Here is a 13962-nt window from a genome sequence, read left to right as displayed (position 1 = left end):
TTGAAACCACCTCATATTAATATCAATAGTTGATTCAAAAGGAATTAAACAGTATAAAGACCATGTTTCATCATCAAGATCCAACATGCTACTCCACTTAACAAAACTGTTACAATGTTTTGACGTGTGTCTTAACAACGTTTGATAAATATCAGAACAACCTTTCTTATGTTTCAGTATTACATTTAAACCATGAGGAATAAAAGGGTCTGCTATTTTCGACATGCGGTTTTTTGCAAATGATTGGATAGAATTACACAGTCCACCGTGCTGAAGAAAGTTAGTTTGTATATCAAACTTCCTCTGAAATTCAAAATATGAAAGAAATTTTCCATCATTATCTAACAAGTCATTTATAAAACGTACACCTTTTTCACACCAAGACTTAAAATATACAGTGTTATTATTCATTTTAATCAAAGGATTATTCCAAAGAGGCTGGCTTGCCCAATTATCATTTGTATTGATTTGTAGAAATTCTGAAAAAGCCAGAAGTACCTCTTTCCAAAAATCATTAGACATTACATTGGCAAGTTTTTTGTAGTACAGTGACCCCATAAATAAATGAAACGATACTGGTTGGGGCAAGAAAGAACGGAACATGTGGAACGTATAATTTTCAGTCTGCGGATCACAAATAAACCTTCTAATCCAGGATATTTTAAGAGATTTAGCATGCATGAAAATATCAATCATTTTAGTACCACCATGACAATATAGCTGGCACATTTGATTTCTATTTATTTTATCAGGTTTATTTTCCCATATAAACGAATAAAAACAACGATTTATATCTGTCAATGTTTTAAAATTTGGTTCAGGAAGTGATAACAACAAATAATTTAATTTTGACATCAATAATGATTTAACTACAGTAATTCTTCCTAAAACAGTAAGTGATCGTTTAGACCAGGAGGTCATTGTGTTTGTAATATCTTTCATTTTTTCACAATAATTTTGTTCAACCATTTCATATAATTTAACTGAAAATTCTATTCCCAGGTACCTAAAGTACCTACCCTGAAAAATCCAGTCAAAATTACAATCTTCCAATAATTTAATTCTACAATTCCGATTCTTTCCTATCCATATTATTTTAGTCTTTCTGGGGTTAATTCTTAAATTCGATATATTAGCAAAAATATCAAAAATCTCAAGAGCATCTTTTAGATCTTGATCTGATCCGTTAAGTGTTAAAAGTGTATCATCTGCGTATTGTAATACTTTAAAATTTTTTTCATTAATTTGCAACCCAACCACAGAATTTGTGTGCCTAATCATAATTCCAAGAATTTCACTGACCAACAGAAAAAGGTAGGGTGACAAGGGATCTCCTTGTCGACAGCCCTGTTCTATTTTGAATCTATCTGTAAAATAACCGTTCACTAAAACACTGGAAGTAGCATTGTTGTAAAACAACTGAACCCATTTTTTCATAGATTGGCCAAAGTTAAAAAAATCTAAAACTTTAAAAAGAAACTTATGAGACACAGAATCAAAAGCCTTTTCGAAGTCAATTAAAAGTAACAAACCTGGTATATCATGTAACTCTGTATATAAAAGTATATCATACAGTAAACGAATATTTTCACCAATGTATCGACCTTCCAAAAATCCGGTTTGATTTCCATGTACTTTGGATCACTTTTATTGCACATCTATTCTATCTTATTACCTATCTACCTCTGTTTCTATCTGTCTATCTGTCGGTCTCTATCTATCTATCTACCTATATGTATATCTATCTATCTTTTCTATCTATCTATTCTATCTATCTATCTATCTATCTATCTGTTTCTATCTATCTGTCTGTCTGTCTCTCTCTGTCTCTGTCTCTGTCTCTCTCTTTCTATCTGTCTAACTCTATTGGGCTGTTGTATAGCGAAATGTGGGTATAATTTGAGAGGAATAATACAAGCGCAAATCGATGAGGATGCGGACAGCGCTATTGATTTTTAGGCCAAGATGGCGGTCAGCCGTGAGGTTAGAGCTATGTCAACCTCGACCTGCGAGAGACGAGGATGTTATCACAAAGTCAAGAATTTACAGACTTTTTTTTTTTAAATTCACTATGTGGGAGGACAACTCATGTAGTAGGATAGATGAATAGCTATCTAAACCGTGTGTGTGTTTGTATGTATATACCGTTTGTTTGTGTTTGCACACAACATAGTGCCATTATACGACACTTAAGCGTTAATCTTCATGCATTGCCTTGGAAAGACTCTTTACTTTTCACCCTAATCGAAATCTTCATAATACTAAAGCAAATAGGCGTTGGTATCCAACGAATGTATAAGCCAATGAACTCTTGCCTTGTTAGAGTTCTTTCGGAAATGTTTCTTTGTAGCGATGTAGACATCTTATAATAGGGGCCCATATCTGATATGAAATACAGGTAAAACGTCATGGAAACTTCATGAAATACGAAATGAATTATGAATAGAATACTAGTAAGCGCGTCTATAATACTCTTAAAAAGCGCTCATTCTACCTAAAAAGATACTCATGGCGCTGTAGAACAGAGTACACATGTATCAGAGTATCACAGAAGATGATAAGAACAACAAATAAACAAACAAACAATATACGTACACATATACATACAGGTAAACAATTGTCAATTTAAATTAAAAAGGTAGGTCTTGAGGTTCTTTTTAAAACCATCAATAGAAGATGCTTGTCGAAGAGATTTTGGCAGGCCATTCCAAAGTTTTGGGCCCATGTATGAAAAAGCACGATCCCCCAACTGTGCTTGATTCGAGGTACTGCGATCCCATTTTGACTTCTTTAATGATACAAATTTATAGGATAAACCACAAGTGATCGTTATCATTTAGATACAAGACGATTTTTCCAACACCTGAATCACAATCACATTTTTCTTTTCCCGTGACAATATTATCTATACGCAAAAGCCGAGTATAGTCCTGGAATTTGTTTCCGGTCCGTTTTATCAATTGTTCTATGTTATACCCTTCCCTATACTTTGGATCACTTTTATTGCACATAATTACTCAGAAACGTTTAACCGAAAACGTAGAATTCTTTTTTAAAAGGCTGCATCTCCTGCGTCTGAAAAAGCAGGAAATGCTGAAACACTCAGGACGATGAAGGAGTACTATACCGTCTTCATTGCTGGAGTGACATCATATGAAAATACAACGCTTTAAGCACGCCCTTACACACTCTGATTAAATAACCGATCAAAGTAAAGAAGCTACCGTAAGGAACTTAGTAAAGCATTGTGACATTGCATGTTAACTTTTCCTTTCATGTTATGATAACTAATCACATAAGTTTGAGTCAAACTGAACATCAAAGCTACTTGCCGAAAAAAAAGATATAATCATGAAACCACAAATTACGATATACGAAATAATTTTCATACCCTATATTATGTTAAAGTATTGTCCCGGAAAATGTTGTGTTTGAAAAAAAAAAACCTCACAAATGATTGATATAACATACTCTTTGCTTTCTCGGTGTGAAAGTTGATACTATCCGAGCCGAAAGCGATCAGTTTGATGTCTTTTTGTGCTGGTATCAAAACAAGTACTGTAATATACAATGGAATAGTACATGTACCCGGTAGTTGTCTGGCGCCTTCTTGGAAATTAAAAAAACCCAGTAACGACAAAAACCAATACACACACACACACACAAACAAACAAACACATAAGAATTATACAGACAGGCGCACGCGGTTATTTTGTGCATGCACAGTTTGTCCCTTTTCTCTTGTACTTCTGTTTGTCTTTTTGTTTATGTCACCCTTTTGTAATTACTGGCACCTAGCAGTCTGACACCTGGCAGTATCGGGAAAAAAAATGGATACCGCTTATCGTTTCATAAGATTATAACAAAATTTTGATAATAATCAACATAAGAAGATCTTCATCATCTCGTTAACATTAATGTAATTAACATTAATGGTACATCCGCATTAGAAATATTGGAATGTCCTATTTAACGCAGGATATGACAACGTTAATGATTTCGTCATTACTTGGACTGATGGGAAGAAAATTTAATGTATGAGGAATGAAGGACAGAGAGACTGTCCAAATTTATGATTTCAGCATTACATCAGGGGACTTAGATCAAAGTGAATCAAAATTATGCGTACATTACATTACGATTTTTCCCCAGAACATAAATGGTGCAACAAGTTTGGTTTGGAATTATTTGAACATCTGTACGTGCGTTCAATTAGTCATACAGTATCTTTATTTTCTACTTTCAGTTAACCAGTGTGTGCTCAAGGTCATAGTATATCATGTTATGTGGAAGACAGGACATGAAAAGAATATTAAATATTTAATATTAAGTGTCTTGTCAAGCGAAATTGAAAAAGGAATTCATTGCTCCCAGGGCAAATTGGGGAGGAGTTGACATTGTCACATGTTAATTCAAACAACCTGTATCTCAAACTAAAGAAGAAACTTTTTGACGGACCTGTGTTTGGGTATGTCTTGCAGTTTCCCCCAGGAACCATATTACCATTTCAACATAACGAGTATTAAGAGCGAGAAGTTACTTGTATTCGATGCCATTTTTTTACCCCGTTAGATGAATTTGAATAGATAGATAGATAGATAGATAGACAGACAGATAGAGTGTGTGTGTGCGTGGGTGGGGGGGGGGGGAAAGAAAAACCATCAAGAGTTCTTTTTTGGAAACTCAGCACATGTTTCCGCCATGCGCTTTCTTACCCTTACGGTTAGCCTTCAGAAGAGATTGACATTTCTTGTAACGATAAGTGTTGGTCAAGCTAACGGACGCTGTGAAAAGACGGACACGATGCCTTAGGGATTTTTACTGACCGTCAGCGCTCGACAGGCTCGTGTCCATCGGGTCTTGCCATGATAAAGAAAGAAGGCTACTTTGTTGTAAACAGCAGGGAAGAGCTTTGCTCAAGGTTATATAGGGGCCAGGTAACGGGACGTGTAACGCCCAAATCTCACCAGGATTTGTTGCAGGGCGGCCATATAGGAGTAAGAAGTTACGTCGAATGGCTCTTTCCGATGATAGCTGCAATCAGCGACGGGCCATCTGAATACGTGGCTTGACCCTTGTTTGTTATTAGCATCATTAAATGCAAATTTGAGGAACTGTTGATAACTGTTGATAAGAATATGGATCTCTATCCAACGCATAGTCTCAAGTTTGATTCTGGCAATGGTAGTCCAGGCTAGAAGGCACCCAACCTTGTTTTTTGATATATACAATGTTTTTTGATGGTTTCTTGTCAATTCGAGGGTGCTGATTCCAAATCCGATTGATGCCACTCGCGTAACCTTGAGCATTTTCGGCAAAATGCAAAAATCCAAAATGGCCGCCAGATATGCTAATTCGCCTGTGATAAACACAATAATGTGCATTATATGACCAATCATTCCACCAAACTTTGTACATTTCTGTTCCTAGAGTTACTCCATCTGCATTTGCAAGCGAATTTTCATTTCATATAGGTTCATTTAGCATTTAAAGCCCATTTTTTAATTCAAAATGGCCGCCATTCCTATGCTTATATGAATGGCAAAACATATGCATGGAAATATAGAACAAATTTACTGTATTTCCAGTCCCGTACCTACGTTATCATAAAGTGTTGCATGTGCAATATGTTGGGTGTCACTTACAATATATAGGGGGCCTACATATATGAGCATTTAATATTCATAAACCTTATGATATTGAACACAATTTCTTTTGTCAACAATATAAGTTCACTAAGCGTCTCGCAAGGAATCAATATACCATCATATTCTACATGCAGGTTGAATATAAAAATGTAATACTAACACAATATATTAAGGAGCCTAGATACATGGTATTTATCAAATAATGTTGAAAATGGAGGGGAAGCTAGAAAGCAAAGCTTGTAATATGCATTCCCCTAAAACCATATTAACAAAGTACAGAAAAATCCTATACAGTAAGTGCAGAGATACATGGTTGCAGACAAAAACACATCGGACATTAATGACACAACTAAAAACCCTTTACATTGTAGATTTTTTTTCCAGCAAGGAGTTGGGGGGGGGGGGGTGCAGTCCTGAGGCAAGTTCGAAATGGATCATAACCTCCATCACTTTGACATAATTAAATTTAGAAGTGCCGCCGTGATATTATCGAGCAAACCTGATTTTCTTCTTGAATTAACAGCAACAAAAACTGTTGAAGGCATAAACGAAACTGTCCTAATGCAATACCGCACAAACTGTTCATTAAACATCAACTAAGGAGCAATGTGAGATACCTCTTTCAGTTCTCTCACAGTTCCCAGGTGTTGATAATATACACTTTGACATCATGATCTCATTCAGTCTTGTCTTAAAACTACAACTGTCATTTCTATTGTCTTTAAAGAACCCTTTAATTGTATGTGACCCGTTACAACAAAAGGATCGTAAAGTCGCTGACGGGTGAGCCGAGAAAATCGAGTTTGAAGTCAGATCACTAAAATATATCAAAACGTTCGGATTTCTGTTTTTAGAATAATTTTGTAGTCTAATGCATCTTCTATCATCTGCCGAAATTTCGAAGCTAAATGATCAAACAAAAGGCCTGAAAATAGCATTTTTCTGGGCCATGCTTGGCTCGCCCGTCAGCGACTTTATGCCCCAGTCACATAGACATCCCGGATCACCCCGGACCACCCCGGATCTGATCCGGGGAGAGATCCGTGTTGACGCCGGGAGGCCAACACGGCAACTTTTGGAGGTCAAAAACATCCGGCGTCATCCGGGGATTGCCGTGTTGGCAGAGCAATCCGGGGTGGTCCGTGTGGCTGCCGTGTAGCTGCCGTGTTGATCCGTGTAGATGCCGTGTTTGTCCGTGTAGACGCCGCGCTCTTCCGGCCGTATCCGTGTAGCTGCCGTGTTGATACCGTGTGTACAGTCATACCAAAATCCCGGATCTCCCCGGACGTCCCCGGATCTCCCCGGATCACCATGTAAATCCTTGAGGATCCGTGTTTATATGTGACTGGGGCATTAGGATCATTTTGTTGTAATGGGTCACGTATGTTTAGCAGCAGGCGACATCAGCCCCAAATTTGCAGAATTCTCAGGCTAAAGATGCATATTAGTCCTGCAATTGTTTTAATTGCAACCACATCTGGTGATGTTCAGCACTTCCTCAGGGGTCAGAGGGCGATTATTTGCCATAGAAACAGGATGAAGACATGAAGACTTGCTTGATCACCACCCGTTGAAGCCCTATGGCTTTGTTGCCAGGCCAGAGACAGTGTTGTAGGTAACTTGGGTGGTGTCAGAGATGGCATCAGACCAGCATCTGCACCAACCTGTTTTGGGGTCAAAGCTTTCAAGTTACAGTAGGGAAATCTAGGCTTGTGGGATTTCAGGCGCATTAGTGGCAGGTTGTTCAAGGGGGCATGTCATGAAGCGTTTTGTCAGATCTTTTCTTTTTGACAAACTGTTATAAGCTATTAAATTCCTTGCATCTGATTGGCTGAGAGCAAATTTGTCAGACAAATTTGTCAGACAAAAAGCTTCATGAAATGCCCCCCCCCCCCCATGCTATCGTGTTTGGAAGGTCAGGGTATGGGTTGGCGGCACTGGTGACACTTGCCATCCTTTCCTTCCAGTGTGAGTGAGAGTGAAGGAGGGTGGACTTCCTTAGCCTATGCTTGGAAGGCTTGCCACAGAGGGCTACCTTGACCATAGCGTTGGCAAGATGGTTACTAAGATGGAAGGCATGGGTCTGATGATAATCTAATAAAGGTTGGGGCAAATTCTCCAGAAGATGAAGTACTCCACTATTGTCTTGAGATGGGTCAGTACTCGGCTCATGTCATCTAAGGACTTTCTATGAGACGTAAAGGCAAGATCATCTGCAAACTTCCTACGTGAAGTGAATGTAATGTCACCACATATATGTTAAAAAGACCTCTAGTGGAGTTAGTTTACAGCCACCATTAAGGAGGCTATCATTCAGAGTCCTAACATAGCTGGTCTGGTTGCCGAGAGCAATCCTGAATCTGCAAATGCTGAAAATTAAAGACAAGCAGTGTGAAGTTGTTATAACACTGCTTTCAGAATGAGGCAGCACTGTACAGATCTCGGTCTCCCTCGACATCATAGGCCTATACTCAAACACATTCACTCCGAAAAAACGGTGGTAAAATTCATCTACCATAATAATTCATCTGGGTTAACATTAAAAACATTGGGACATTGTTTTCATTTCAGAGATTTGACAACAGGAAGTGAGGTGGTCTCTTTTTTCCACTTTCCCCTGCCTCATGCTCTTTCTCGGATGAGGGGACTGAAAAGTTTGTATAATATCGCTTTCAGATAATGCAGAACAGGACAGTTAATTGGAAATTTCATTTGTGTCATCATCTAGGATTCAGCCTTTTAATTCAGTAAATCAGAATGAATATTTTGATGTTGAACATCTCAAGGCAAGTAAGTATCAAATGTTCATATCTAATAATTCCTGATAAACGATCTTGATGTTGGCGTCAATTCAAGTTTTGGTGGATTTTTCCAAATACCTAGGGAAAAATTCAGATTGAGGTAGCAAATTTGGATGTTTGCATCAAAAAATAAAACAGCTTTTGTTAGTAACAACTTTCTGATTTATAATCAGCACACAAATTGGTAAACAGTGTATCTGAGTGACGGAAAAAAAGAGAAAATTTGTTTATTTCACACGCTCTGCCGTTCATATTGTGCAGGGGTATATGAGTGGCATCCATTTTGAAGTTTTGTATTAAGAAGAATATAATGAGCCTAAAAACAATAAACTTTCTTTTTGTTTGCTTGTTTGTTAGCTTGTTTTGCTAGTGGCACTCATCAGATTTGCATTACACATGCAAAACATGATAAAAGCGTATAGGTATGTGACTGAAAATTCGTCTTCTATTTCTATGCATATTTTTGCCATTCATAATTACATGAGTTTAGGAGTGGCGGCCATTTTGAATTGAAAATAAGCTTAAAATACTAAATGTACCTCTTCAAAAGAAAAATTTCTTGTATGTGCAAGTAGAATTACTCAAGGAACAAACATTTAAAAAACTTTGATGGAATAATTTGTCATAAAATTGACATAACTGGGATTATCATGGCAAAATTAGCATATCTGGCGGCCATTTTGGATTTTTGCGTTTTGCCGAAAATGCTCAAGGTTACGCGAGTGGCATCAATCGGATTTGGAATCAGCACCCTCGAATTGACAAGAAACCATCAAAAAACATTGTATATATCAAAAAACAAGGTTAGGTGCACTTTCTATGGAGCCTAGCCTGGACTAATGGTGGCTGTGCCCTCAGGTACAAACGTGTATAAGGCACTTTACTTTATCCTCTTCTGCTCATATAGGAGAGGACTTAAAGCCGTTGGTACAGTGGCTGCTGCTCAAAAACATTTTAGTATTTCCCAGGTGCCCACGGAAAATAACTCGAAAACACAATCTTCCGTGTCAGACTCCTCAAGGAGAATTTTTACTTTCACTTTTGGAAGATGTTGTTGCAGCCAACTTACTGACCCGAATTCACGAAGGTGGTACAGTTGATACCATGGTTTAACCATGGACAAAGACCGCAGTTTTGTATGGGGCGCCAAGTGTCGCATGGCCTATTTCGTTACGAAATCGGTCATTTCGTCGATTTCGTCGACGAAATGTTAACATTACGTCGACGAAATAACTGATTTCGTAACGAAATAGTCCATGCGACACTTGGCGCCCCATAAAAAACTACGGTATTTGTCCGTGGTTTAAAGCATGGTTTCAATTGTACCACCTTCGTGAATTCGGGCCAGAGTGTTTGCTACTTCCATATTGGCGTCCTTGATCTGACGTTCTGTGGCACCCTGTTGCCTGCATTGTACGTGTGAAAACCTTGCTCTGCAGTTACACATGGGTGTCTGAGGGTACTGTGGATAACATCGATTTATAGTAAATCTTAAGGTACGAATAGAGCAGGTACAGTCAAAACATTCAGGTTTATTTTTATTGCACATCGAAGAATATGGAAATAGATATGTGCTATGGTCATGTAATACATTTTCTGATTGCATGGTGGGTAGACATCAAGAACTCGTGACAAAATTTAAATACTTTGTACCGGTCACAAGAAACAGTCAGATTAAGTCTTGAAGAAAACCATAGACCATCGTCACTGATATTCCATTTCGAGTGATTATAAGAGACGAATTACTCGATGTTACTAAACGCCCCCCTTTTGTGTAGGAATAAGGAACAAATCATCAAAACTATACAAATGAAGTTGTTGTAACAGCGTTACGCGCTGGTATGATATGAATCGTTATGTCCGTGTTGCTTGAGGGAGATATAATTACAAATTTCATGCGATATTTGCCCCACCCTAGTAGCGATATACGGATAAGTGAGAACGTTAATAAACCGAGACACCTGTATGGCACCTTGATTGAGCGTCCATTCTAATGGCTGTTTCTTTCCCTCTCCTTCGTCTTCTTTCTGCCACCTCCGTTGAATATCTGCTTTGATTATAAGCTTTCCGCTTACTTTTATCGGGTATAAGTGAGCACGACTGACGCAAATTGCACCTTTCTTCGAACGAAACTTGTGATAAATGGCACAAAATTTGTTCTCAACAAAATGCGCGTCGACACAGAATCGCTCAAACGTGTGCCGCGTTCCAATATAGTACAGGGTGCAAGAGTGCTCCACTTTTCTTCTGTTTAATATTTGTGAAACCCGTCTTTCTGGTTCTCGAACTTCTAGGAAGTGTGTTAGAGACCATCACGGCACGGTATGGTGAAGGGTAGTTTGCTAAAAGCGTGGAAAACACTTCAGTTTTCCTCCTTAGGGAAGGTCTTGCCAGGAATATTGATACGGAGACGAGTGAGAGAGTGCAAGGCAGCAGCAGTAAGGTAGATCATAATTCTATCGCGCTCATGTGACGGGGGGGGGGGGGGGAGGGAGGGGCAAACATTATCCAAAAATGTTCTCTCGTAAGGGTTTCGATGCTATTCAGGATAAAAAATCTCTCAAGCAATGTCAAGTGTATCTCTGGACTGGCATTTGGACACGAATCACTCCGTTCCTTCCCAAAATGGCGTATCAAATTAGATCAGGAATCTTGTGCATTACAAATAAAAGAGTGAGCATCTGCATATGTTTTATGCGGATAGAAAAAAAAAACCAACAACACAAACAAGCAAACAAAACCAAGGAACAAAAAGCGTCAATTTGTCATGGGTAATAAAAATCGCCAGGGAACATTGTACTATTTTGTACTCGGTGCCCCACAAAATATGAATATAATAAGGACACACACAAATAACACAAACGAATTCACAGATCCTGTAACCCATTTTTTTTTTCGTCGCTCTCACGGGATGATCTTTGGACCTTGACAAAACCAGCGCTCCCGTACAAAATGAGCAGAAATGGAGTAATGTAATATTTCAAACGTTTGATATGGGAAATTTCTTGACTTTCGGAATAAAAGGTTATTGTACCAAAATGATTTAGTCTGTAAGATAACAAACAAAACAAAACAAAAAAGCAGGCTGCATCTGTCTCGTATGACGTTGCTACATGGATATTTTTCGACGGTCTGATTGTATCTACGTCGGTTGATGTATTAAGAGATCCATTTCACTTTAATCTTCCAGAGTGATTGATTGTTCATTTCTACGTTTCGTCCGATACGGCTAAGACAGAGAGGATAAATTACAAAAACAACAACACGAAACTGATTAAGGAATTTCAGTAGAAAGTGCTGATAAATGAGAAATATTGTTGCCCGCCTTGGGGAAGGATGAGGGAGGGGGAGCAGAAAATGGAATTAACCTCATCCGCGAGTCGGCCCAATACACTGTCAAAGCTTGCAGGCAGTACTATTTGGCGTACACGATAATTCATCTCCCTTCCATTTTCCATCATTTTTATTTCTTACAACTTGTTTCTTTTTTTGTTTTTTGAAGACGTCACCCTTTAAAGGGGTGTGATATTCAAATGTATACTTATAGATTGAGTGAGTGCTGCAAATTTAGTAGAACACATCAACAAAGTTTGAGGAAAATCGGACAATCTGGTCAAAAGTTTTGGTGCTGCCATTGGTGTCTGAAAATACTACAACAGTTCGTGTTGTCATATATGGACAATGATATGACGAAAATATAAAGAGAATTTCACTAAATTTCATTCTTGTCAATGAAAGTATACATTCTCTCAACTTGTTGCTGTCATCTGTAAAGGGTGATATGATTCCCCCTGCTTTCTGAAAGAGATACTAGTAGGTCGAGTGCTCTTTCATTATGCAACAAAGGCGAAAATCTGTTGAATTATCTTCATATTAGTTTCTTTATATCGTTTTCCATATATTATACGTGACGTCACGAAGTAATGTACTCTTCTCATCCAGCAATGGCTGTTCCAAAACTATTCATAACTTTTGAACGGATTGACTGCTTTTCCCCAAAATTCTCTGGTATGTTCTAAAACTACTGCATTCCCTTAATTCACATTATTTGGGTTTTACTCACATTTTAGCATGGGTCTTCCTTTTGCCGTCAGTAAATCTCATGAATTCAATGCAGAATTTCGTTTGAGATGATTTGTATCCGAACTGCATATTATTCTTATGGTTGGCAGTGCATATAGGCCCGTCCTGGATATTGGATGGCGCCTAAAAGGTAAAGTGTGTATAGGTTTTGTCTTCGCTGTAAACCGGTGCTTTTCCTAATTCACTCGCGATCGGCGCACACACCTCAACATATATACGACGCACATGGTGCTGTGAGAGTTCATGAATTTCACTGGGCTCACCTCACAGATGCCATTCCACATAATAAACTCGACTGAATCAAATAGAGTAACATCAGACCGAGCAGACCGAAGGGATACAGAAGTTTTCAAAATTGTACATATTTCTATCCAATAGTCATAAACACCTAAGTAAATTGGCATATTGTGTCACCGACTTAAACTTCCTCAGTTGGTTTGTGCAAAAGATGTAGGATGAAGATTATGTTATTGGTCTATAATTCAGAACGTACCACTCCTTATCAAGTTACAAGGTTACTTAAGTTAGTATCTCACCAATGGAGACGTCTCCGCGACGTCTCCAATTTATCAGTTGCAGCAGTCGCGGAGACGTCTCCAACATAAAAATGTCTTGCGGTCTCACCAAGGAGACGTCTCTGAGACAAGTTATGGCAGGTGCCAAAAAATTCAAATATGAGGGAGCCGTTGCAGGATCACCTGACTTGATCTAGGCAGGATGTCAGCACACATATAGGTCACGTAGTTTTTAAAGTAGGTCAAACAGCGTCAATAGAGCCACGGAGACGTCGCAGAGACGTCGCGGAGACGTCTCAGTAGTCGCGGATATGATTAGTCTCCACGACCTCTCACCAGTTTTTCTGGTCTCCAGCAGGTCTCGGCGACGTCTCTGAGACGTCTCTGAGACATCGCGGAGACGTCGCGGAGACGTCTCAGTAGTCGCGGATATGATTAGTCTCCGCGACGTCTCCGCGACTGATGGAGACGTCTCGGAGACGTCGCGGAGACGTCTCTGCAACTAGCAAATTCTAGAATCGCGAACTAGTCGCGAACCAGTTTCAATCCCGGTGAGATACCCCCTTAAGTATTGCAGGGGTCGGTTCATGAAGTCATCACATAAAAGTCTTCACATAAATCTCGGAATGGCCATAGTCGCTCATGTGTAGCTATGAGAGACTTTCAAGAGAAGTAAAATCCATTTCATGAAGTCTCTCGTAAGTGTGTCTTATGAGCGAAAGGTCTTTCTTAAGACTTTCATGAAATGGACCCCAGGGGCCCGTTTCATAAACTTGTCATCAGTGACAACTGAAATATTTCTATGACAAATTTGCTCTCAGCCAATCAGATGCAAGGATTTCAGTAGCTTGTCACATCTATGACAACTTGTCACTGATGACAAGTTTTATGAAACGAGTTCCTGGACTACAATAA

At 38.8% G+C, this 13962-nt stretch overlaps 1 protein-coding gene across 1 annotated transcript in view; it reads left to right on the top strand.

Moving 5' to 3' along the window:
• Window positions 1-13962, top strand: part of LOC139710112 (dual 3',5'-cyclic-AMP and -GMP phosphodiesterase 11A-like) — a 138106-nt gene that overhangs the window by 33078 nt on the left and 91066 nt on the right. The gene's annotated exons all lie outside the window — the stretch shown is intronic.

The sequence above is a fragment of the Diadema antillarum genome, unplaced genomic scaffold, assembly GCF_040938485.1.
Source record: "Diadema antillarum isolate AM-2024a unplaced genomic scaffold, OU_Dant_1.0 seq00001501_RagTag, whole genome shotgun sequence".
Classification (NCBI taxonomy): Eukaryota; Metazoa; Echinodermata; class Echinoidea; order Diadematoida; family Diadematidae; genus Diadema; species Diadema antillarum.
This window is presented reverse-complemented; position numbering and strand designations above follow the sequence as displayed.